At 42.5% G+C, this 25420-nt stretch overlaps 1 protein-coding gene across 1 annotated transcript in view; it reads left to right on the top strand.

Annotated features, from left to right (window-relative positions):
- GALNT9 (polypeptide N-acetylgalactosaminyltransferase 9) overlaps nt 1-25420 on the top strand; it is a 300725-nt gene that overhangs the window by 168312 nt on the left and 106993 nt on the right. The gene's annotated exons all lie outside the window — the stretch shown is intronic.

The raw sequence follows: 25420 nt of genomic DNA, 5'->3' as shown, positions 1-25420 counted from the left end.
TATTTCTACTTCCCTGCCTTGTTTTAATGCTTCAGGATGGTTTTCTTTAATTATTTCTTGTATTATTGTATCAAGATTCTTTTTTTGATCATAACTTTCAGTTAGTCCAATTATTTTTGTATTATCTCTTCTTGATTTGTTCTCCAAATCTGTTGTTTTTCTTATAAGATGTTTCACTTTCTCTTCCATTTTTTATTATTCATATTTTGTTTACTTATTTGTTGATCTCTTATAATTTCACTGGCTTCACTTTGCCCAATTCTAATTTTCACGGTGTCATTTTCCTCCTTCAGATTATGGATCTCCTTTTCTAATTGATTGACTTTGCTTTCCTTCTTGTTTTTCTTTGATTATTCTTATTTTTTTCTTAGTTTTTCCTCCATCTCTGTCATTTGATTTTTAAAGTATTTTTAAAGATCTTCTATATATTCTTTTGGGGCAGGTGACCATTTGATGTTACTCTTTGGGTGTTTACTTCAATATCCTCCTCTGAGGATGAACCTCAGTCCTCTCTATTCCCGTAATAGCTGTCTATGGTTGGATTCTTTCTCCTTTGCCTGTGCATTTTTTTGTGGTAATAGCTTGATTTTTGTAATCACCTTTAGCCCTGGGGCATGGGAAACGGTGCCTCTTGCCCCAGATCTTCAGTTCTGCCCTCTAGCTTGGAACCAAAGCCAAACCTCCAACCTCCTATAAGTGCCCACAGCCAGGGACTTTCTGCTCCACTGCTTCTACACTCATGGGCCTGTTCTGGTTCCTTCTCTCCAGTGATTGATTAATATAAACATAGGAAGAGAAATGAATGGTGGGAAATTATTAGCCATAAGGGTAATAGAGGTTGAGGAAAAATAAAACTCCAAGTGGTGTTATTTCTGGGCAAAGATCAAACATGTAGGGTCTTAGTTGCTCTTGCCAGGGGTGGGGAACCTGTGGCCTTCTAGATCCTTGAGTGTGGTCTTTTGACTGAGTCCAAGTGTTACAGAACAAATCATTTTATTAAAGGGATTTATTCTGTGAAGTTTAGGTTCAGTCAAAACGCTGCATTTGAGGACCCAGAGGGCCACATGTGGCCTTGAGGCCGAAGGTTCCCCACCCCTGCACCCTGAGGCAGAGATTGGGGGTAGGGCAGAAGTGGTACCCTGCTACACCTTGGTTCCCTTTTGTTGATTATCCCCAATATAGCATATCTATAGCTTGCTTGTGCATAGCAATTTTCATATTGTCTCTCTCATTGGAAGCAGGAAATATCTTTTACCTTTCTTTGTATCCCAGTCACTTAGCACAGTGCCTGGCACGTAGTAGGTGCTTAACAAATGTTTATTGACTGACTTCTGGCAGAGGCCAATGGGTTTGGATCAGCTCCAACCTGAAAGTGTTACTCCTCTTCCTCCTCGTCCTCCTCGTCCTCCTCCTCCTCCTCCTCCTCCTGCTCCTCTGATTGCAATGTCTCCATAGAGCCTCCTCCCTATCCACGATGCAAACACCAGTGATACCAAAAGCAAATGCACTTAATGGAAGCATTCTGAGCTCATAAACACAGCAAAGTGGCGCCAGGACAGTCTCTGAATTCATTTTGGTAATGGGTCCAAATTATGAACCTATTAAGCTTAAATGATTCAGGAAACAAAAATCAATAGTTCTTTCTAATGGAATATAGTTTATTTACTTCCCAGCACATCAGGGGTATGAAACATGTTATACATTCCTCACCAGTCCCAGCCTTAGGCAGAATGACAGCTGTTCTCAATGACAGTGGAAGGGTTAATACACATTGGAAAAGACCAAGCTAACACCAGAGAAGAATCAGAATCATAGCAGTTCTCATTTCAATTGCCCTTTAAGGCTTACAAAGCGCTTCCCTCTCAACTACCCAGTGAGTAGGGGATGTAGGTCTTATGAAGCCCAATTTACAGATTCTGAAAGGAAGGCTCAGATAAAATGAATTGGCCATGGTCTAGTACGTTTTAAAAGTAGGAGTTGAGCCTCAATCTTTCCTAATTTCAAGTCTGTACTACTTCCTCTTCTCCATACATGACATTACATCTTTCACATTCGTGTCTTTGCCCAGGCTGTCCCCCATACTTACATATACATACATACACACACACATATATATGTATACATAAAGATATATATAAATATATATATATATATGTATATATATATGCATATTCCCTTCAGCTACCCTAATACTGAGGTCTCATGAATCATACACATCATCTTTCCATGTAGGAATCTAAACAAAACAGTTCAACTTTAGTAAGTCCCTTGCAATTTCTTTTTCTTGTTCTTTTTCTTGATTACCTTTTCATGCTTCTCTTGATTCTTGTGTTTGAAAGTCAGATTTTCTATTCAGCTCTGGTCTTTTCACTGAGAAAGCTTGAAAATCCTCTATTTTATTAAAAATCCATGTTTTGCCTTGGAGCATGATACTCAGTTTTGCTGGGTAGGTGATTCTTGGTTTTAATCCTAGCTCCATTGACCTCCGGAATATCGTATTCCAAGTCCTTCGATCTCTTAATGTAGAAGCTGCCAGATCTTGGATTATTCTGATTATGTTTCCATAGTACTCAAATTGTTTCTTTCTGGCTGCTTGCAATATTTTCTCCTTGATCTGGGAGCTCTGGAATTTGGCAACAATATTCCTAGGAGATTTCTTTTGGGGATCTATTTGAGGAGGCGATCTGTGGATTCTTTCAATTTCTATTTTACCCTGTGGCTCTAGAATATCAGGGCAGTTCTCCTCGATAATTTCTTGAAAGATGATATCTAGGCTCTTTTTTTGATCATGGCTTTCAGGTAGTCCAATAATTTTTAAATAATCTCTCCTGGATCTATTTTCCAGGTCAGTGGCTTTTCCAATGAGATATTTGACATTGTCTTCCACTTTTTCATTCCTTTGGTTCTGTTTTATAGTATCTTGATTTCTCATCAAGTCACTAGCTTCCACTTGCTCCAGTCTAATTTTTAAAGTAGTATTTTCTTCAAAGGTCTTTTGGACCTCGTTTTCTATTTGGCTAATTCTTCCTTTCAAGGCATTCTTCTCCTCATTGGCTTTTTGGAGCTCTTTTGCCATTTGAGTTAGTCTATTTTTTAAGGTGTTGTTTTCTTTAGTATATTTTTCAGTATTTTTGGGGGTCTCCTTTAGCAAGTCATTGACTTGTTTTTCATGGTTTTCTCGCATCCTTCTCATTTCTCTTCCCAATTTTTCCTCTACTTCTCTAACTTGCTTTTCCAACTCCTTTTTGAGCTCCTCCATGGCATGAGACCAGTTCATGTTTTTCTTGGAGGCTTTAGATATAGGCTGTTTGACTTTGTTAACTTCTTCTGTCTGTATGTTTTGGTCTTCTTTGTCACCAAAGAAAGATTCCAGAGTCTGAGACTGAATCTGGGTGCATTTTCGCTGCCTGGCCATATTCCCAGCCAACTAACTTGACACTTGAGTTTTTCAGCAGGGTATGACTGCTTGTAGAGTTAAGAGAACTATGTTCCACGCCTGGGGGGATACACCAGCTCTGCCACACCAGCACTCCTCCTTCCCCAAGAACCCCCAACCTGGACTGGACTTAGATCTTCAGCAAGCTCTTCACTCCTGCTCTGATCTGCCACTTAATTCCTCCCACCAGGTGGGCCTGGGGCTGGAAGTAACTGCAGCTGTAGTTCTGTAGCTACCCCACTTCTGCTGCCCCCGGGGCGGTGGCCAAACCTCAAACTCCTTCTACTCCCACAACTTTTCCCACTAACCTTCTCTGTTGTCTTTGGTGTTTGTGGGTTGAGAAGTCTTGTAACTGCTGCAGCTCACTGATTCAGGGAGCTAGGGCATGCTCAGCCTGGCTCCTGGTCTGGTTGGTCCGCACAGCGCATGCTGGGCTCTGCTCCGCAGGATAGACCTCACTCAGAGACCATCCAGGCTGTCCTGAGCTGGAGCCCTGCTTCTCTCTCCTATTTTCTGGGTTCATCCCCCATACTTTTTATACTCTTCCTCCTCACCTCTGTTAGAATTCCTGAATCCCTTCAAGATTCAGCTCAAATCCCTGACTTCTTTTTTGAATTTTTTTTATTTGCATATATTTTTCCTGTTTGTGATTGCTTCAATATATAAAGCCCCTAGTGAGGAAATTTCCACTACCAATTCAAATCTGCAACTCACAATCTTAGGAGAGCTACCTGGAGCTCTGAGAAGTTAGGGTCCTACATTTGGTGTATATCAGAGCCAGGGCTTAAACCCACGTCTTCCTGGCTCTGAGGGCAGCTCGCCTTGAGCTAGCAGGTGTTGTAGAAATCCAGTCCCCAAACTCCCAGAAAGGCAACATCAAAAGCGTCTAGGCCGGACAACTGTCCTGCCCTGTCCTGCCTCTTTCTTGAGGCTCCCTCCAGGATGGGGATTTGTCACATGGCTGCTTCTTCCATCTCCATAACACATCCCTCATCTCTGCCTCTTAAAATCCTTGGCTTCCTGTAAGACTCAGCTCAATGCCACCTTCCCTCTGCAGCAAGCCTTGAGTGTCATCCACACTAAGGTTACTTTCTGTCTACTCTGTATGTATCTTCCGAGATAATATTTATGTACGTATCGTCATTCCCCTTAGAATGCAAGCTTAGAGACAAGTTCAATTCTGTCTTTGTGTCTCCAGTGCTTAGTAAGAGTGCCTGATGCATAAATGTTTATTGGTTGGTTGATTGATATTGTCTCCCTCATTAGAGTGTAAACTCCCGGAGGGCAGGGACTTCCCTTCTTTTTCTTTGTACTCTCAGTTTAGCATAGTACTTGACACTTCTTAAGCACCTAATAAATGCTTGTTAATTAATTGACTGAGCACCTTGCTAATTCAGTTTATAATCTAAGTCTCCATAAATGAAGCATTAACTCTGAAAAGATCTGACTTAGTAACCCAGGACCTTAGAAAGCCAAAGTGTCCTTTCGCTAACTGCCATTTCCCATTTCTCTGATGTGAGAGAGGATGGGGAACTTTTTATAAGTCTACAGCACTCTATAAAAGCTTTCTGTTGTGGGCAGCAAAACACAAAGCATGTTGGCCACTCACTGCAGGAGGCAAACTAGATTTTGTGGAAATTTATGGAAATTTTGGGGAAAAAAATGAAATTTTGAAAACTTTAGCTTACTGTAATTAACACTTAGCTGCATCAATATTCCTAAATATATGTACATATCCCCTAGGATATCCTATCTTAGATATCCCCTAGGAATATTTATTCCTAGAGTATTTTGCATATTTGTTCTTTGCTTCTCCTCCCCCCACCCCTAGTATTATATTTATCTGTGCGCATGTCATATCTCTCCAGTAGAATATAAGTTCCTTGAGGGTAGAAATTATTTCATTCTCCTTTTTATACCCTCAGCACCTGGTATAGTGCCTATTTCCCATTCCTTTTTTTAGTAAAAAATTTGTTTGCTTTCTGCATTGTTCTCAAGAAGCAAACATTTTTCTCTAAGTATCTTTCAGTTGTTGGGAGGCGGATTTTGAGGGGATTAAAAAGAGGCCGCAAAAGGAGATGCTGCAGAGTGGGAAATTATCTTTCCAAATGGGAAGCTCCAGAACAACCAAGGGGATTTTACTGATAAACAATCCCCCAAGCAGGAGAAAGATTATTCCACGTGAACCCTGATCATCAGGGATTCCCTTGGGAAAGGGATGCTTTGAGCAGCGGTATTAAGGTTTGGTAAGAAGTTCTTGTGCTTGTTTTGTCTTGCCCCTTGCATCTCCCTTCCCCACTGGTCCACGTCCTGTGATAGGTTATCTAATAGGCAATCCCCTCATTCCTGGGTGGAGGGCAAGGTGGTAACTAAGGAGAGAGCTAGCTAAGGAGGAGAGAGACAGACAGACAGACAGACAGACAGGTGGACAGAGACAGACAGAAACAGAGACAAAGAGACAGAGACAGACAGAGGCACAGAGAGAGAGAGAGACAGACACAGAGAGAGACAGAGACAGACAGACAGACAGACACACACACACACAGAAAGAGAGAGAGAGACATAGACGGAGAGAGGGAGACAGAGGGAGACACCACTGAGAAGATTCTGAACCTGCAGGAGAGAGAATGGTGAGAAGAGAAGACAGAATAGTCCTTTCCTGTTTGCCCAGAACGACAAAATTGAAACTCAGATCTCTCTCTCTGTCTGTGTGTTTGTGTCTCTCTCCATTTCTCTGTCTCTGCCTCTCTGTCTCTCTGTCTTTCTCTCCTCTCACGATTTCAGTTCCTTCCATCCTTTAGAATGAAAAGAGAAAGGAAATGTCTATTTAAACATAGTCATGGTTTCATGCTTTCTAGGCATCAGGTGGGGGGGCAGAGTTGGATCTTTTATCTCACATAACCTGCTATAGACAGATCTTTATTAGAACCAGTTACAAGTAGCCTCCTTGTGCAAATTGTCTGATTAATTAGAGGCTGGTGAGCATAAACTAGCACCTGTCCTACTCCTATGGTTTGCTCCATGCTTTCCTTGTTGTTATTCAGTAACTTCAGTCATGTCTGACTCTCCACGACCCCATTTAACATTTTCTTGGCAAAGATACTGGAGTAGTTTGCCATTTCTTTCTCCACTCATTTTGCAGATGAGCAAACTGAGGCAAACAAGTTAAGTGACTTGCCCATGGTCACACAGCTAGTAAGTGCCTGAGGTTGGATTTGAACTCAGGTTGTCCTGACTCCAGGCCTGGCACTCTATCCACCATTCCTCCTAGCTACCTCTCATGTTTTCCTCTTGGCCACAAATTCTCAGGATTCCCTTCTTCAGTTTTTGAATATAGGAATACAACCACGTCACGGTCATATACCTCCACCCACCAGACACACACACACACACACACACACACACACACACACACACAGCCATGCTCTTTGGCTATGAACAAATATATCTGAACCATGGGCACACCCTTACCCCCACCCCAATCCACTGCATTGATATCCAGATGATATCACAATCATTACTCCCCCCTACTCTACATTGATATTTAAATATAAATCTATCTGTATCAAAGTCAAACCTCCCTCACTACCATATGTGCACACACTCCATTTTGTCCAAATGTGTTTTACCATCATATTCCTTCGACCACTACGTCAATATCCAAGTATATATTTCTCCACCCCCTTAAAAAGTATTATGAAATCAAGCCAAGTACACACTAGGAGACTTCTCATCTAATCTTGCACAGTAGACCTGTACACCAAAGAGAACACAGCTGTCAGCAGGAGTAATCTGGACACATTCTGCCTAGCATATGGAATTTATTTCTATAAGTAGTAACTACCAGCGGTACAATATTCTCTAGCCTGGGAAAGCTAAAGATGACGGAGCTCTCTCCTACTCCCTAGGCTTATACTAAGAAGCATGTAATTTTCACCTAAAGCATATTCTAGATAAAATTGTACCCTGTCCCTCTAGTTCAGGTCAGGCTGTAGCGCTAGGGCTATTTTCAGCTTGCAACTGTGTGTATGTAGGTGGAGAGAGAGAGAGAGAGAGAGAGAGAGAGAGAGAGAGAGAGAGAGATTATGGTGAATTGATATGGGTGAGCATGCTCTTTACAATTTGTGAACAGCATCACTCTCATCCCAAAGATGTTCCAGCAGTCCCCTCCTGGTTTTGTTGCCATTGGTTTGTTTCCCTAGTACATGTTGTTTCCATAAACCATGAAGATGCATCATTGCCAGCTTGGGAAGGGGCCATGGAAGACATTACAAGATACAGCTGGAGGCCTCAGTGATAGATGAATTTCCAAAGCCAAGAGTGGAATGGGTGAACTCAACCCTGTCTGAGGCTCTGCCTCAACCAGGGTTTTACTGGTGAATAATCAGACACTGAGAGAGATCACTATGAACTGATGCATTATCACAATGAATGGGCAGATGTTCTTTCTGGAGCCATTTTCCTATTCTTCTAACAACCCCAAAGCAAGTGAGCTGAATGTTCTATGAAAGGCAGCAGTGTAATTTTGAACTCTGAATGTAAAGCCCGCTTGGCATTATGAGTTGGAGGGAACCAAGGGTGTCACCGTAAAGATGATGTATATTCTGCAGGATGAGATGCTATTGGAAGTCTCAGTAACCTTGAATAGAGTGGAGCGCTTCATCAAAGAGCAGCATAATAAACGTTATCCGATGGTATTCTAGCATGAAATAGCCACACTGATGGAAGCTTAGCTTGTGGGTGATGGTAAAGGCACTCTAAAAAGAAGGAACTTTGGAAATCATTCAAGGTAGAGCATCTGCCCATTTGGCATAAACACTGCATGGTGCCCATAAACTGTAACATTTTCTATCATGCACTTGCTCATATGCCCAGAACTGATCAGGGTGCTAGGCTCTAAGCTGAAACCTCAGCTAAAGTTGCAATCCCAGGGATGCCAAGAAGGAAGGCCCTTTGACCATGGTATCAGTCACAGCCCTTAAACCTCACCTTCCATTAGATATGGCTGCTTCTTCTGGATACACTTAACTTATAGGAAACCAAGAATACTAGAAAGAGATAAGACAGAAGACCAGTCTAGTTTTTAAAAACCAACTCCCCAGAAGTCAGGGGAAATTATCATTTTCTAAAAAGTTATCTATGGACTTATCAATGGAATTTTCTCCTTCATCCTGCAGCCCAAGCAACAAACAGCAGCCCCAACCTTGCCTTGGCTCTCCTGTGCAAAAGATATGTTAATCCATTTTAGCTTCCTGCCCCAGGACTTAAAAGGAAGGTGGTAATTGGGTTAGTTCTTTGCTTCAGGTTTCCTGCTGACAGAACAGAAAGGAAACCCTCCCATATTTGGGGAGGAAAGTAGTGTGTGTGTGTGTGTGTGTGTGTGTGTGTGTGTGTGTGCATGTGTGTCCGCGGGCGCGCGCAAGTATGGAAATGGGCACATGCAGAACAATAACTAAGGTGGAATAATTGATGCTTTATTCCAGGGCAGCACAATTTAGAGGATGATGATGGTACTTATACCTTCGGCAGCTAGAAACAACTGAGCTGACTGCCCAGGTAGCAAGAGCACATCCTCCACAAAACTGCCAGATTGGTATTGATAAAGCCCAGGTCTGATTGGGTCATTCCCCTACCCAAAGAAGCTCCAGTAACTTCTAAAGTAGGTGCTCAATAAATATTTATTTCCTTCTTTGCTTCCTTCTCCCACCCCAGCTAAATTTGTCTAATGATTAATAATAATAATTAATAATAATAATAGTAATGTTCTTACTATGTGTCAGGCACTGTGCTAAGTGCTTTATAAATACTATCTTATTTGATCCTCACAATAACCCTGGGAGGCAGGTACTCTTATGATCCCCATTTTACAGATAAGGAAACTGAGGCAGGCAGAGCTTAAGTGATTTTCCCAGGGTCACGCCAGATTTGAATTCAGGTTTTCCTGACTCTAGGTTGAGTTGAGGATAACTTTCACGCTGCTTTCCCAGGACAGTTTTCTGAAACTCACCCCAGGCGTGAAAAAAAAAATTGCTAGTTATGAATCCAGTATAGAGCTTGTTTATTGGTGGATCGGGGGGCAGGACTGTGTTACAGAGGAGAAGAAGGCATCACAGCCAAGATTTGGACTATAACCGTAAATGGAGGTGCTGAAGTATTCTCTATTCGGAGAAAGCTGCAGCTGCCCTGGGCCAGTTGTGTTATTCAGACTTGTATTGACAAGTGTGTATTTACTCATGCACTTTAAAGAGTTTTTGTAATCCTTCCCTGGAGCACTGCAGAATTGTGGGAGATTTTCATGCCAGAAAAGGCTGTACTATCTAAATGGGAGCTTTAGATAAAGTAGGAGGCAGAGACCTTTCAAGAACTATTATAGTTAAAGGAAAACATTTCCATTTTCCCCTCTTTTTAGTAAAATTATTTCAGCCCTCTTTGGGGAGATCTGTTAACTTCACGCTCGCAGGCTGACCTGATCAGACGTGGATTTGCTGTAGGAGAGCACCCATCTTCAAGTGCATCCCCTGGGTCGGGGTGGGGAACATGTGGCCTCGAGGCATAAGTGTGGCCATTTGACTTAATCCAAACTTCACAGAACAAATCCCCACGTGTGGCCCTCTAGGTCCTCAAGGGTAGCCATTTGACTGAATCTAAACTTCACAGAACAAATCCCCTTAATAAAAGGATTTGTTCTGTAAAACTTGGACTCAAAAGGCTGCACCCAAGGACCTAGAAGGTCACATGTGACCTCGAGGGCTGCAGGTTCCCCACCCCTGCCCTGGGTCAATACAAAAACAGTTAGGTGGCATAGCGTATGGGCAAGTCACTTCTGGCCTTAATTTTGTCCTCTGTAAAATGGGAATAATAAGAGCACCCTACCTTCCAGAGCTGTTGTGAGGATCAAATGGGATAATATGTGTACAACGCTTTGCAAACTCTTTGCGATTATCATTACTACAGTTAGCTATTAATGCCTTCAAGGTGATGCAATGGACAGAGCTCCGGGCCTGGAGTCAAGAAGACCTCAATTCAAATCCAGCCTCAGATATTTACTAGCTGTGTGACTCTGGGCAAGTTGCTTAACCCTGTTTGCCTCAGTTTCCTCATCTGTAAAATGAGTTGGAGAAGGAAATGGCAAAATATTCCAGGATCTTTGCCAAAAAACCCCAAATCCCAATGGGATTGTGAGGAATCAGACCTGACTGAACAACAACCACAAAATTAATGCCTTTAGAGAAAGGCAGAGTGTCAGAGTTGGACAGGGCTTTGGGGGCCGTCTAGTCCAACCCATATCTCAGCAAGAGTTCCCTCTACAGCAGAACCAAGCCTTTGCTTGAAGACTGGAGCGAGCGGGAACTCACTTTCTCCATTATCCCACTCCACTATGGGACAGCTTTCACTTTGAGGAAGTTTCTCCCCACATCAAATCTCAATCTTCCTCTCTGAAACTTCCATCCGTTTCTCCTCCCATTGGAGCCAAGCAGAATATCTAATCTCTTTTCCCTGTGAAAAACCCTACTTGAATCCATCATCTAATCAACTTGCAAGTGTTTAGGAAACCCTTACTCTGCACCAGGCACTGTGCTAAGCATGCTAGAGACTCAAAGACAAAAATAATTAGACAGTTCCGTTCTTCAAGGAGCAAGGATTGTTCATAATTCTATCAGATTTCTCATTTCATATCTCATCATCCATTTTTGTTGTTTAGTCATTTTTAGTCATGTCTGTCTCTTTGTGGCCCCATTTTGGGGTTTTCTTGGCAAAGATACTGAAGTGGTTTGCCATTTCTTTCTCCAGCTTATTTTACAGGTGAGGAAACTGAGGCAAACAAGGTGAAGCGACTTGCTTAGGGTCACACAGCTAGTAAATATCTGAGGTTGGATATGAATGAACTCAGGTCTTCCTGACTCCAAGCCCAATAGATAGATATAGAAATATATATATATAAAGATAGCTATATTGTATATGTATATAGTATATTTACATTTATATTTATAGATATAGATATAGAAATATAGAGAGAGATAGCTATATTGTATATATACATAGTATATTTACAATATAGCTATATCTCTCTATACATCTTATATTCATATTTATTTATTTATTTATCTATCTATCTATCTATCTATTTATTTATTTATACACACACCCCTTAGGAAAGGTATATATGTGTGTATTATACATCTATGCTATATGGTGTATAGTATATGCTATATAGTGTGTGTATGTGGCATATATGTATGTTGTGTGTATACGTGTGTGATGTGTATATTTGTGTGTTATATACATACATGCATGTGTGTGTATTACACCTTTACTAAGGAAGAACTATTTTCTAGTAATCCCATGAATAACAACATTGTCTATCCTCAGAGAGTTTTAGGTGATATGGTCTTTACTCAACTGTGCCTGAGGAAGATACTTAAGTGGATTCCTCTTCCTAGTCGTCCTCACACCAACCAACTCTCAGAAAGGACCAGAGACCATGCCTTGGAATCTTTAACCCTTTCAGCTCCAAGCCCCTGCCCTGAGGCCGCCATTGTCTGATTGGTGAGGACCTCCAAGGACCCTATATATCTAGGCTGGCTCCAGCCCAGCTCTGCCACAGCATCCTCAGGCCAGACCTTTAGCCTTTTAGGATTTATCCTCAAACCTGCCTCCCTCCAACCCTTATCCCTCCGCCACCTTTCCAGTGCTGGAACCATGATTAAATCAATGTTGACTTTGCTGCTAGAAAGGCTGTGTCAATCTGCTCCTCTGTTGATTTACTGGTCATCCCTGTGACTTTCCAAATTAAAATATCCCTCCATGACCAAACAACAACGAAACCCCAGGGCATGTCCATAAGTTCGTGGTCATCTGTTTCTTCATCTATAAAATGGGGAGGTCAGACTGGAAGGCCTCACAATCCTGGGAATGAGAGAACTGAGCCAGTAGATACCTAAGACACCTCGGAAGTGAATAATAGTAAAAGCTCTCACAGAAAACCTGTGTTCCAGTCCCATCTCTGACTGGCTTTACGACTGTGAGCAAGTGACTTCATCTCTCAATGTATCTGGCAGCTCTCTAAGTTACAGAGAAGGTGCCGACTTGTATTGGTAGAAGGAATTTCCTCATCCAGGAGTTCCCTGTGGCAGTAAAGTCACATTTCCCAGCCCTCTGCCATTTCATTAGCCCTTTAAGATTTACAAGGAGCTTTCCCTAGAAATACCCCGAGTGGTTGGCGGAGTTAGCATATCCTCATTTTACAGAGTAATAATTATAGTTGACATTTATATTATACAGTAAAGGTTACAATGTACTTTAAATATATTATCTTGTTTATGGTCTCAGAATAGCATGGAGTGAGGTTGCTGCTACAGACATTATCCCCATTTTGCGGATTTGCAACTTGAATCTTAGAGAGATAAAGTGACCTGGCCACAGTCCCACCGATTTAAGAGTAGCAGAAGCATAGCTCAGAGGGAGGAAATCTGCCCAAGTGCATAGAGCACTGGACTTCAAGGAAGGAGAATCTCGGTTCAAATCCCACTCCAGATGCTTACTAGCTCTGTCAGTCAGTATACAAGTATTCATTATGCCCTTACTATACACGAGACTCTGTGTTAAGTGCTGGGACCACAAAGGAAGTTGCTCTCAGCAACTTGCACCCACTAACTAGATACTTACAAAACACACATGGGCAGCTAGGTGGCATAATAGTGTACAGAGCACAGGTCCTGGAGTCCGGAAGCCTCATCCTCTGAGTTTAATTCTGGCCTCAGACACTCACTAGCTGTGTGAACCTAGGCAAGTCACTTAACCCTTTTTGCCTCAGTTTCCTCATCTGTAAAACAGGTTAAAGAAGCAAATGGCAAACCACTCCAGTATCTTTGCCAAGAAAACCCCAAATGGGGTCACGAATACTTGGACACAGCTGAAAATGACTACACAACAAAATAAGCATACGATAGATTGAAGGTTGTTATCAGAAGGAAGGTGCTGGCATTAGAGACCCTCAAAAAACCTTCTTGAAGAAGGTGGGGTTTTACCTGAGGCTCAACTCTGTGACCTTTAACCTCAGGGTCTCTGTTTCTCCCTCTGTAAAATGGGAGTTAGACTCAGTGACTTCTAAACTCCTTTCCAGCTCTAAATCTCTGGTCCCATGACTTGAACTCAGGTCTCAGGCCCCCAGATCCAGGGATACTTCCAGCACATAACGCTGCCTGCCAGAGACTCACCAGACTTTGGGCTTGAAAGAGTTACTAGTCATCTGAGAAGTGAGCAGCTGAGTTCTCACCACCACCCCCCCAACCCCACCCCCAACTCCCCAACGGAGATCTGTGTTTGACAAAGCTTTGGAGTTACAGACAAAAGCTTCGGTAAGAAGGCAAGTGCAAGCACATCAGTAAAGCTGTCAACGTTTTAATGTATGCACCGAGTCTCCGGGAGACACTAGTGAAGCATCAGCTACCCCTGGCAAAGCCGTTTCTCCATTTCCAATTTAGATCAGGAAGATGCAAGATACAATGAGAGGCCTATTGAGTGTGACATATGGTATTTTTGCTGATAGCAGATTAGCCTTCACCAATGCAGGCACAAAATCCAAAGTGCATCCGTGGCTACATCTGTGAGCTGTGTTAGGTGGGCTGTTCGATGCATGTTAAATAACAGGACCATCCGAGCGGTAATAAACTGGTGCATTTGCGTGTCTAGTGAAAAAAATGTACTTGGAGGTTGGATCTTTATAGCCTCTGAGAACGATCTCAAAAAGAGACAGAGTGACGAGAAGTAGATGGAGCGTCGGACTTGCATTTGGGAAAACCTGGACTTGAGCAGGGACCCTTATACTTACTCGCACATTCTAGTGCTTCAGGGATTCAATACAAATTCCTCTGTTTAGGCTTTTTAAAAACACCTCCTCAATTAGGCCCCAACCTCCCTTTTCAGCCTTATTCCCCATTACTCCACTTCTCATATGGTGCCTCCAAACTGGATGGTCCTTCTTGGTCCCCATATATGACATGCCATTTTCCATTGCTTGCACATTTGCACATGTTCGCAGTGTCTGAAATTCTTCTCCTCTTCGTCTCTGATTTCCTTCAAGGCTCAGTTCAGGTGCCACTGTTTATATAAAGCCTTTTCTGATTCCGCCCCCTGCCCAGACTTTAGGGCTTCCCTTCAAAATGCACCTTGGATTTATTGTATGTATATATGTATGTGTGCGTGTGTGTATATATATATATATATATACATATATATGTATATATATACATATATATGTATATATATGTGTGTGTGTGTATGTGCATATATACACACACAATAAAACTAATGTGATATATATATATATACATACACATATATACCCTACAGCTGTCTACCTAGATACCTCTTTCCCAGATGTATATACACAGATATGTATATTTGTTATATAACTACATTTATCTATCTAGATATCTACTTAGATTTCTACCTTTCATATTCACATATGTAAATTTGTTATATGCCTACATTATCTATCTAGGTGGATAGATAGATAGACAGACAGATGTAGATATGTAGCAAATATACACGTATGTGTTTATGTGTGGAAACAACATATATGTATGTATTTCATGGCACATGTATGTGCATTGTTTTCCCAGCTACATTGTAAGCTTCTTGAGGGCAGAAACTGTTTTCCTTTTGTCTGGATCCCCAGAGCCTAGAACAGGGCTGGCACTATTTTTTAAGTTCATTTATTTACTTTTAGTTTTCAACATTCACTTTTATAAGATTTTGCATTCTAAATTTAGTGCTGGCATTTTAGACACTAATAAATGTTTGTTAATAGTGCCAGCTGTGGGACCCTGGACAAGTCACCCTCTATATGCCTTCCTTGTCCACTAAGTTACCGAGAGGCTGTGATCCCGACTGGTGTTTGGAGTTTCTATGCTTGGTGCCCCATCTCTTACCACCCCTCCAGCCCCAAGGTTGAGGAAATCACCGATGGCCTTCAAATATTTGTATTGGAAATTATCTGCTATTATATATAGAACAAGAGACCATAATAGGAGATTAATGGTAGATTTGTCAGCCAATCAATCAGACCTTCCTAATGTACTGAACTCTGGGGCAGGAGACATCAGTTGCAAAATAACTCCCACTTTTTGGTGTAACCTCGAAATAACTCTTGGAGGTTCAGAGTATACAATATTATGCCCATATTACAGACGAGAATACTGAGGCTCAGAAAGATGAAGTGACTTGTGCCACACTCCCCTAGCTACTGGTGGAAAGGGCTTAAGCATAGGAGAGACCTGGGTTTAAGTGCCTTCAATGTTACTTATGAGATGTGTGACCTTGGGCAAATCATTTACCTTTTCTAGATGTTCTAGGTTCTTTCTAGGTTCCCTCATCTGTAAAATGAAAAGATTGTACTAGAAGACCTGCTCTATCTCTATGACTCTGAGTCTTTTGATCCTAAAAAAATCCATTAAACGGTCAGTAAATGCCAAAGTCAGGATGGCCGTGGGAGCTAGTGTACTCCCTCACCTCTTTAGATGTCTTTGAGCCAAGAAGGGAGGACCAGTTTTTTAAGTATTTTGTAGCAGGGGAGGGAACAGGCTGGACTAGGAGGCCCCTGAAGACTTTCAGCCCTGGCTTTCTGTAATTCTGTCTAATTCTGCAATTCAAATCCACGGAATCCATCAAATCTTCTGACTTCAGGCCTAACCTTTGCCTTCACTGCGCTAATATCCATGGAAAAAGCAGTTAGAAAGAGATTTTGGATCATGTACAGTATACTACAATTGCCCTTCAGGGTAGGGTACTAAAGTAATCAGTGCAAGCTTCCTGGAGGAGGTAGCCCTTGGACTGAGCCTGGATGGATAGTTAGAATTTGAAGAGAGAGGGCAGTAGAAGGACCTCTTGGGTTGCACTTGACCCTAAGCTATAGCTTGGAGTTGAAGGTGCTTTTTGTGTTCTCTGAAGCAGTCAGGAGCTCAGAGGGCCTGAGGACAGAAGAGTATAGGTCAGTCAATATGCATGGATTAAGCTCCTACTATGTGCCCAGCACTAGCGGTACAAAGATAGGCAATAGACAGTTCCTGTTCTCAAGGAGCTCACAGTCTGATGGAGGAGACAACTTGCAAACAACTATTATAAACAAGCTACATATGAGATAAATTGGAAATGATCAACAGAGGGAAAACATCAGAGTTAAGGGGAATCAGAAAAGGCTTTCTGTGTAAGGTTGGATTTTAACTGGAACTTGAAGGAAGCCATGGAAGCCAGGAGGCGGAGATGAGGAGTGAGAGCGTTCCAGATGTAAGGGATGGCCATGTTGGAGCCAAGACGGGGGACGTAGGGAGTGTTTGAATACCAGACTAAGGAATTTTCCCTTAAAATGTAACGAAATGGAGGGTGTCACTGAAGGCAGATAGGATCATAGATGAAGAGCTGGAAAGGACCTTAGAGGCCACTGAGTCACCCACTCTGGTTTTACAGATGGGGAAATTTCATCTTTGCAAGAAGTCTTTCCTGGTTACATACATATGTATACACACATACCTGCTAATGCCTTCTCCTCTCAGATTGTCTTCCATCTACTCCACATAGATCATGAATGTACGTAGTTACATATAATATAATATATAGCTAGTAGACATACCTAATTATTTACTTTTCTTCCCCATTAAAATGCAAGATAAAAAATGGTTTTGCCTTTCTCTGTATCCCCAGGCCTTAACGCAATGCTTGGCACATAACTAGAGCTTAATAAATGCCTGTTGACTTGACCAGACTGTGTGAGAGAACAAGATAGACAAGGTAGAAGGGACCAGGGTGCTCAAACTCTCTTCCTTCCAATGTTTCCTGCACAAATCTCTTTAACTCCTGCCACGGGCAAGCCAAGGAGTTGGTGGAACCTGAAGTTCACATATGGGGCCAACATCTTTCGAGTTTGACCTTGGATCTTTGGAATGACTGTGTACTCCAGAGTCAGCGATGAGGCTCACAGAGGTCTCTGACTTAGACCATGCTTGAGAAGATGATGTCATGGAGAAGGGAGACAATGAGAATTTGGTTTTTACTAGAGACAGCTAACATAGAGCAATGGACAGACCACTGGGCTGTGAGTTCAAATCCAAACTCAGACAATGAAGTTACAGAGATGCAGTGATTCTTACTGGTGATTACCAGCTCTGTAACCTTGGGCAGGACAATTAATCCCATCTGCCTCAGTTTCCTCATCTGTAAAACGAAGAAATTAATAGCACCTACCTCCCAGTGTTATTGTGAGGATCAAATGAGATAATAGACATTAAAGCAGGCAACTTATGTGGCACAGACCCTGGAGGCAGGAGGACCTGAGTTCAAATCCAACCTCGGACACTTACTAGCTGGGTGACCCTGGGCAAGTCACTTAACTCTGTTTTCCTCAGTTTCCTCATGTGTAAATAAGCTGGAGAAGGAAATGGCAAACGACCCCAGGATCTCGTCCAAGAAAACCCCAAATGGGGTCATGAAGAGTCAGACATGATTGAAATGAATGAACAGCAAAAAAAAAGAAAGCATTTTATAAATGAACTCTTATTCTTATTTCATGTAATATTTTAGTGAACAAGTTTTCCAAGCCTCTAGAGATGCCAGCTTCCCTCCCTGAGTATCCCCCTCCCCCCAACAAAGTCCTTTGCTCTTGTCCTCCCTTTGTGTGCTTGTAGCCCTAACCTCACTGCAGAAAGTGATTTTCTGCAAAGTGTAGGACAGAGTCCCTAGGCCAGGAGGCTGTGGTCACAGGGTCAGAGATCTGAAGCTGGAAGAGGCCGCACAGCACATTTAGCCCAACCACCTTGTTTTACAGATGAAAAGGAAAATGACTTGCCCAAGGTCATGCAGAAAGTAATCATCGTAGGTACAATTTGAACCCAGAGCCTCTGACCCCAGGGCCATCTGGCATTCTTTCCATGACCCTGTGCTGTCACCCATTCCTGGAACAGTGTAACCAATGAGGTTTAGTTTCTGTTTATAAAAATTGGACTTTTCTTTTTGTTTGTTTCCCCTTTATTGTTATTTATTTCCCTTTAATAGATTCACAAACTACTATATATTGTCATGAGGATGAAGGTCTCCATTTGGTTGCTGGCCTCCACCATGAGGCAGCCAGACCAATAAGGACAAATGGACTGGAAGGAATAAAAGCTCTCCTAGAGAAAGGCAGTCAGGCAAGACTGCGGTAGCCCCACTCGAGTGCCATTTTGTTCTATCCAAGGCTCTCCACCATCGGACACCAGCCTCATTCCCTAGACTTCTATTAACACAAATTCTATTTCAAAAGCATTTATTAGCCAACTACTGTGTGCCAGGAGTTGTGATAGACATTGGAAAAACAAAAACAAAAAAAAGGTAAATAGTCCCTGCCCTCAGGAAGCTTCCATTCCACTATGAGGCAAGGGGACAACATCTACACAGGAAAATACATAGAAGACACATGCAAGGTAATTTCAAGAAGGAAGCCATAACAACTGGGGGAAAACCTGGGAAGCCTTCGTGGAAGAGGTTGCCTTTGACCTGAATTGAAAAAGGAACACCCACTCCAGATGACTTTGTATATCATTCGTAGAAGGACTGGATAGTGCAAGGAGTTTGCTCTGAAGCCAGAGGCAAGACCCAAGTGTCAATCTTACCTTGGATACTTATTACCTGAGTGGCCTTGGACAGATCACCTAACTTCCCTTTTCCCCCATCTTTAATATGAAGGAAGGGGTTGGACCAGGTGGTCTGTGGTGCCCCATCTAGCTCTAAATATGTGAGCCTATCTGTTGCATTTGCTTTTTTATGTGGGTCTTGTTTCTCCCCCTCCACCCACCCAAGTAGAATGTAAGAATGTAGATACATTATTTGTCTCTGCCTCTCCAGTCAGTCAGTAAGCATCTTCTGAGCAATATGTGCCAGGCACTGTGCTAAGTGTTGGGGATACAAAGAGAGTCAAAAATCATGGTCCCTGCCTTCAAGGAGATCATGGTTTAATGGAAGAGATAGTATGCAAAAAAATGGTGCCTATAAGATATTTCTAGGCTGGCCAGCCCTTGGCACATAATGGGCACCTAATAAATGATTGCTGAATTGACGTGATCCAAGGGTGGGAAAAGGCTATTGTTGCTTCGTGAAAATATCTGATTTTTCATGATTCCAAGTTGTTTACCTTATCCTCAGTAACCAGTCTCTATTTTGACGTGCTTTAGAACTCTAGTTGTTTATCTCAGGCAGAAAAATCCAGCTTCTCCCTTTTCTCCAAGACTTGATAAGTCACCTAACCAAGCATGCCTTTCCCTTAGCTCGTGATCTATCAACAGACCGCTTTCCCTGCTGCCAGGGGAGAGAAGCAAAGAAGTTACCCATATTAACAAAGAAGGAAACAGTGAAAAGATGGTATTACCCAGAAATGAGGCTTTCTCCCCAGCGCTCATGCCTCTCAATGCAGAGGATGGGGTAGTTTGACAGGATTTGGCCCAAAGAGGGGTAGACTCAATCACTCAGAACCAGACTGCCTCAGACAAGGAAATTTGCACTAATGAATCAACACCCTCTCCCACTTCTTCACCGCAGCCCCATCCGGCTTGTTCCTTGGTAGGACACCCTGACTGTCAGAGCTCCTCATCTCTCGTCCCTGTTGCTTAAGAGGACAATGAACAACCCGGTCTGCGCATGTCTCTGCTTTCTTGTCCTTCTCTAACATTAACTGTTGGAACGTGGTAGCCTCGACAATTTACTGCACCTGTCAAGGCTAATTTATTCATGAGAATGGGCAAGATCAATGCCCTGGCAAACCCTGACGTGTGCTCATATTTTAAAGTCCTATTTGACCTTGAACTGCTGCTGAGGGAGTTGGAGGTTCCTGCATGGGCACAGCTGAGCTGGCACAAGAGCACCCTTGGGCTACAGAGGCATCGAGTGCAGAGAACCAACAGTCAGGCTCCAAGGCTGGTGCAGCCAGATCCTGTGAAATACAGGGGCCGTGGCACTGAGGGCCAGAGGGGCCTCTGGAGATGATCCCCTGCCCCAGCTCTGTACAGGAAGAAATTAAGGCCAAGGGGAAGAAAGGGTTTGCCCCAAGGACAAACAGATAGTATATGGCAGAGTCTGCATTTGAACTCAGGACCTCTGAGTTTTTCAACTATGCTATGCAATATTTGGCAGAGGAACGGGGGAAAAAGCACATCCTTAGACATAATTGGTGATGACAACAGGCCAGGGAACATAGAACCTACTATCTGAACTCTTAAAGAGAACCATTTTGTTCCTCTGGCATTGGTTCCTCTTTCTGTGTGTGTGTGTGTGTGTGTGTGTGTGTGTGTGTGTATCTGTCTCTGCCTCTCCTCTTTCTCTCTTCTCTCTTTCTCTCCTCCTTTCCTTCCTCCCTCCCCCTCCCTCTCTCTCTCTCTCTCTCTCTCTCTCTCTCTCTCTCTCTCTCTCTCTCTCCCCTTTTTGTCTCTATGTCTCTCTCTTCTCTCTTCTCTCTCTTTCTTCTGCCTCTCTCCTTCTCCGTCCCTCCCTTTCTTCTTTTCTCTCTCTGTCTCTGCTTTCCCCATCTCTTCCCTCCTTCCTGCTTTCCTTTCTCCCTCCTTTCTCTCTCTTTCCTTTCTCTCTCTCTCTCTCTCTCTCTCTCTCTCTCTCTCTCTCTCTCTCTCTCTCTCTACCTCTCCATCCCCCATTCCTTCCTTCCTCCCATGCCTATCCCATCATACCTGGAGTTCTCTCCCTCTCTCCCTTCTCACCTTCCCCTCTCTAGCTCCCATCAAGATTCAGCTCAGGTACCATGTCCTACATGAGGTCTTTCCAGTTCTCCCTAATTATAAGTGTCACCCTCTCCAAGAAGTTAATTTGCATTTCATTTATCCATTTTAGATTTTTTACTTACTCCAAATTTACTTTACTTGCCATGCATATATTGTTTCTCTTCTAACAGAAGTTCTTAACCTTTGCTGTGTCATGGCTCCCCCTGGCAATGTCTGGTGAAGCCCCTTCTCAGAATGTTTTTAAATGCATAAATAAAATACATAAGATTACAAAGAAAACCAATTATACTGAAATACAGTTATCAAAACATTTTTAAAAAACAAGTCTACATCCCCCAGGTTAAGAACTCCTGCCTAGCAGAATGTAAGCTCCTTGAAGGAGGAACTGTTAAGCTTTGTCTCTGTTTCCCCACCACTTAGGTGACTAGCATGTAATAAGTAGATGCGTTAACACCTGCCTGGTGAAATTGAAGTGAACTGAATTTTCAGGAGTCTCAGTTCTTTCAAATGATCTCTGCTTGACTTTATCTCAAGGCCTTTTGCCACACTGCTTAGCCTCCTGACACTAAATTTTCAATGTCCTTCCTAAAAATGTGGCCCCTGAAATTGAACACAGTAATCCGGATGGCAGGGCAGCTAGGGGGTGCCATAGTGCACAGAGCGCTGGGCCTAGAGTCAGGAAGACTCACTCATCTTCCTGAGTTCAAGTCTGGCCTCAGACACTTACTAGCTGGGTGACCCTGGGCAACTCACTTCACCCTGTTTGCCTCAGTTTCCTCATATGCAAAATGAGATGGAGAAAGAAATGGCAAATCACTCCAGTATCTTTGCTGAGAAAACCCCAAATGGGGTCATGGAGAATTGGACAGGACTGAAAAAAGAACTGAACATTCACCTTTACTCCAATTTTTTTTTTTTAAGAACAATGTGGAGAGATCTGATCAAGTGTTTTGCAGAAATCTAGATTAAACTCTATCTGGGGCATTTGCTGGGCTGCTCATAGGCTGAACTTGAAACAAAAGAGAGCAGGAGATGGTGCTCAGATAAGGTTCCTGGGGAATTGTTTTATTAAATCGAATCCTCCATGCTGGAACATAAATCAGGAAGCAGAGACTGCCTGCTCATGCTATCTCTATGCCAGTAGTCAAAGTTTTCCTGCCAGAAATTCCTTCCTGCCCAGTGGAAGGCATGGGCTTTCTAAGAGATCACAGGTCTCCAAGAGCTGAAGAAAGGGAGAGCAACTGGCCAAGATTTTGTCAATTCCCCAATTCAACAAGTATGTATTAAGTGCCTACTGTGTGCCAAGCACCATATTAGGTATTGAGGATGCAAGGACAAAGAAAAACTCATTCAAATCCTGCCTCAGACATTTACTGGCTGTATGGCCCTGGGAAAGTCACTTTGACCTCAGTCTGCCTCAGTTTCCTCATCTGTAAAATTGGCATAATGATTGCACCTATACCTCCCAGGGCTGTTGTGAGCGTCAGTATCTGTCAAGCACCTTGTAAGCCTTTTTTTGCTAGCTGTCATTAGCTACTGCTGCCCTCAGAGAATTTGCCTTCTTATGTTAGGCACAGGGGATAGTTAGTCAGTTATTAAGTGCCTATCATGAGTCAGATACTGTGTTAAGGGCTGGGAATACCAAAAATGGCAAAAGACAATCTTTCCTCTCATGGGGCCAACAGTCTAATGGGGACAGAGTGCTAGTCCTGGAGTCAGAAAGCCCTGAGCTCAAATCCAGCCTCATTTACTAGCTGTGTGACCCTAGGCAAGTCATTAATCTCTGCCTCAGTTTCCTCATCTGTAAAAGAAATGGCACAGGAAGGCACTCTTTTTTTCTTTAATATTTTTAGTTTTCAGCATTGATTTTCATAAGAGTTTGAATTACAAATTTTCTCCCCATTTCTACCCTCCCCCCCACTCCAAGATGGCATGTATTCTAATTGCCCCATTTCCCAATCAGCCCTCCCTTCTGTCACCCCACTCCCCTCCCCATCCCCTTTTCCCTTACTTTCTTGTAGGGCAAGTTAGATTTCATTGCCTGTATATCTTATTTCCTAGTTGCATGCAAAAACTTTTTTTAACATCTGCTTTTAAAACTTTGAGTTCCAAATTCTCTCCCCTCTTCCCTACTCACCCACCCTCCCTAAGAAGGCAAACAATTCAACATAGGCCACATGTGTATCATTATGTAAAACCCTTCCACAGTACTCATGGTTGTGAAAGACTAACTATATTTTTCTCCTTCCTATCCTATCCCCCTTTATTCAATTTTCTCCCTTGACCCTGTCCCTTTTCGAAACTGTTTGCTTTTGATTACCTCCTCCCCCATCTTCTCTCCCTTCTATTGTCCCCCCTTTTCTATGTCCTTCCTTCTTCTCTCCTGTGAGGTAAGATATCCAATTGAGTGTTTATGTTATTCCCTCCTCATGTCAAATCTGATGAGAGCAAGACTCACTCATTCTCCCTCATCTGCCCCCTCTTCCCTTCCAACGAACTGCTTTTTCTTGCCACTTTTATGTGGGATAATTTACCCCATTCTATCTCTCCCTTCCTCCTTCTCTCACTATATTCCTCTCTCATCCCTTAATTTGATTTTATTTTTTTAGGTATCATTCCTTCATATTCAACTCACCCTGTGCCCTCTGTCTATATACATATATGTATGTATGTATGTATGTATGTATGTATGTATGTAGGTATATGTATATTCCCTTCAGCTACCCTAATACTGAGGTCTCAGGAATTATACACATCATCTTTTCATGTAGACATATAAACAAAACAGTTCAACTTTAGTGAGTCTCTTATGATTTCTCTTTCTTGTTTACCTTTTCATGCTTTTCTTGATTCTTGTGTTTGAAATTCAAATTTTCTATTCAGCTCTGGTCTTCTCACTGAGAAAGCTTGAAAGTCCTCTATTTTACTGAAAATCCATATTTTGCCTTGGAGCATGACACTTAGTTTTGCTGGGTAGGTGATTCTTGGTTTTAATCCTAGCTCCATTGACCTCAGGAATATCATATTCCAAGCCTTTGATCCCTTAATGTAGAAGCTGCTAGATCTTGTGTTATCCTGATTGTGTTTCCATAGTACTCAAATTGTTTCTTTCTGTCTGCTTGCAGTATTTTCTCCTTGATCTGGGAGCTTTGGAATTTGGCAACAATATCCCTAGGAGTCTTCTTTTGGGGATCTTTTTCAGGAGGCGATCCGTGGATTCTTTTAATTTCTATTTTACCCTCTGGCTCTAGAATATCAGGGCAGTTCTCCTTGATAATTTCTTGAAAGATGATATCTAGGTTCTTTTTTTGATCGTGGCTTTCAGGGAGTCCAATAATTTTTAAATTATCTCTCCTGGATCTATTTTCCAGGTCAGTGGTTTTTCTATGAGATATTTCACATTGTCTTCCATTTTTTCATTCCTTTGGTTCTATTTTATAATATCTTGATTGCTCATAAAGTCACTAGCTTCCACTTGCTCCAGTCTAATTTTTAAGGTAGTATTTTCTTCAGCAGTCTTTTGGACCTCCTTTTCCATTTGGCTAATTCTGCCTTTCAAGGCATTCTTCTCCTCATTGGCTTTTTAGAGCTCTTTTGCCATTTGAGTTAGTCTATTTTTTAAGGTGTTGTTTTCTTCAGTATATTTTTCAGTAGTTTTTTGGGTCTCCTTTAGCAAGTCATTGACTTGTTTTCATGGTTTTCTTGCATCACTCTCATTTCTCTTTCCATTTTTTCCTCTACTTCTCTAACTTGCTTTTCCAAATCCTTTTTGAGCTCTTCCATGGCCTAAGACCAGTTCATGTATTTCTTGGAGGCTTTTGATGTAGGCTCTTTGACTTTGTTGACTTCTTCTGGCTGTATGTTTTGGTCATCTTCATCACCAAAGAAAGATTCTAGAGTCTGAGTCTGAATCTGAGTCTATTTTCGCTGCCTGTTCATGTTCCCAGCCAACTACTTGACCCTTGAGTTTTTCATCAGGGTATGACCGCTTGTAGAGTGATTTTTCCCAAGCTTGAGGGACTGCGCTGTTTTTTTCAGAGCTCTTTCTACACAGCAAGCTCTGCCACACCAGCGCTCTTCCTCCCCCAAGAACCAGCAACCTGGACCACAACTCAGATCTGAGCAGGCTCTGCACTCCCGCTTGGATCCACCACTTATTTCCTCCCACCAGGTAGCCCTGGGGCCGGAAGCAACTGCAACTGTAGTTCTGTAGCTGCACTACCTCTGC

Source organism: Trichosurus vulpecula, chromosome 1, assembly GCF_011100635.1.
Source record: "Trichosurus vulpecula isolate mTriVul1 chromosome 1, mTriVul1.pri, whole genome shotgun sequence".
NCBI lineage: Eukaryota > Metazoa > Chordata > Mammalia > Diprotodontia > Phalangeridae > Trichosurus > Trichosurus vulpecula.
Note: the sequence above shows the minus strand (reverse complement) of the source record. Positions and strands in the feature narration are given on the sequence as shown.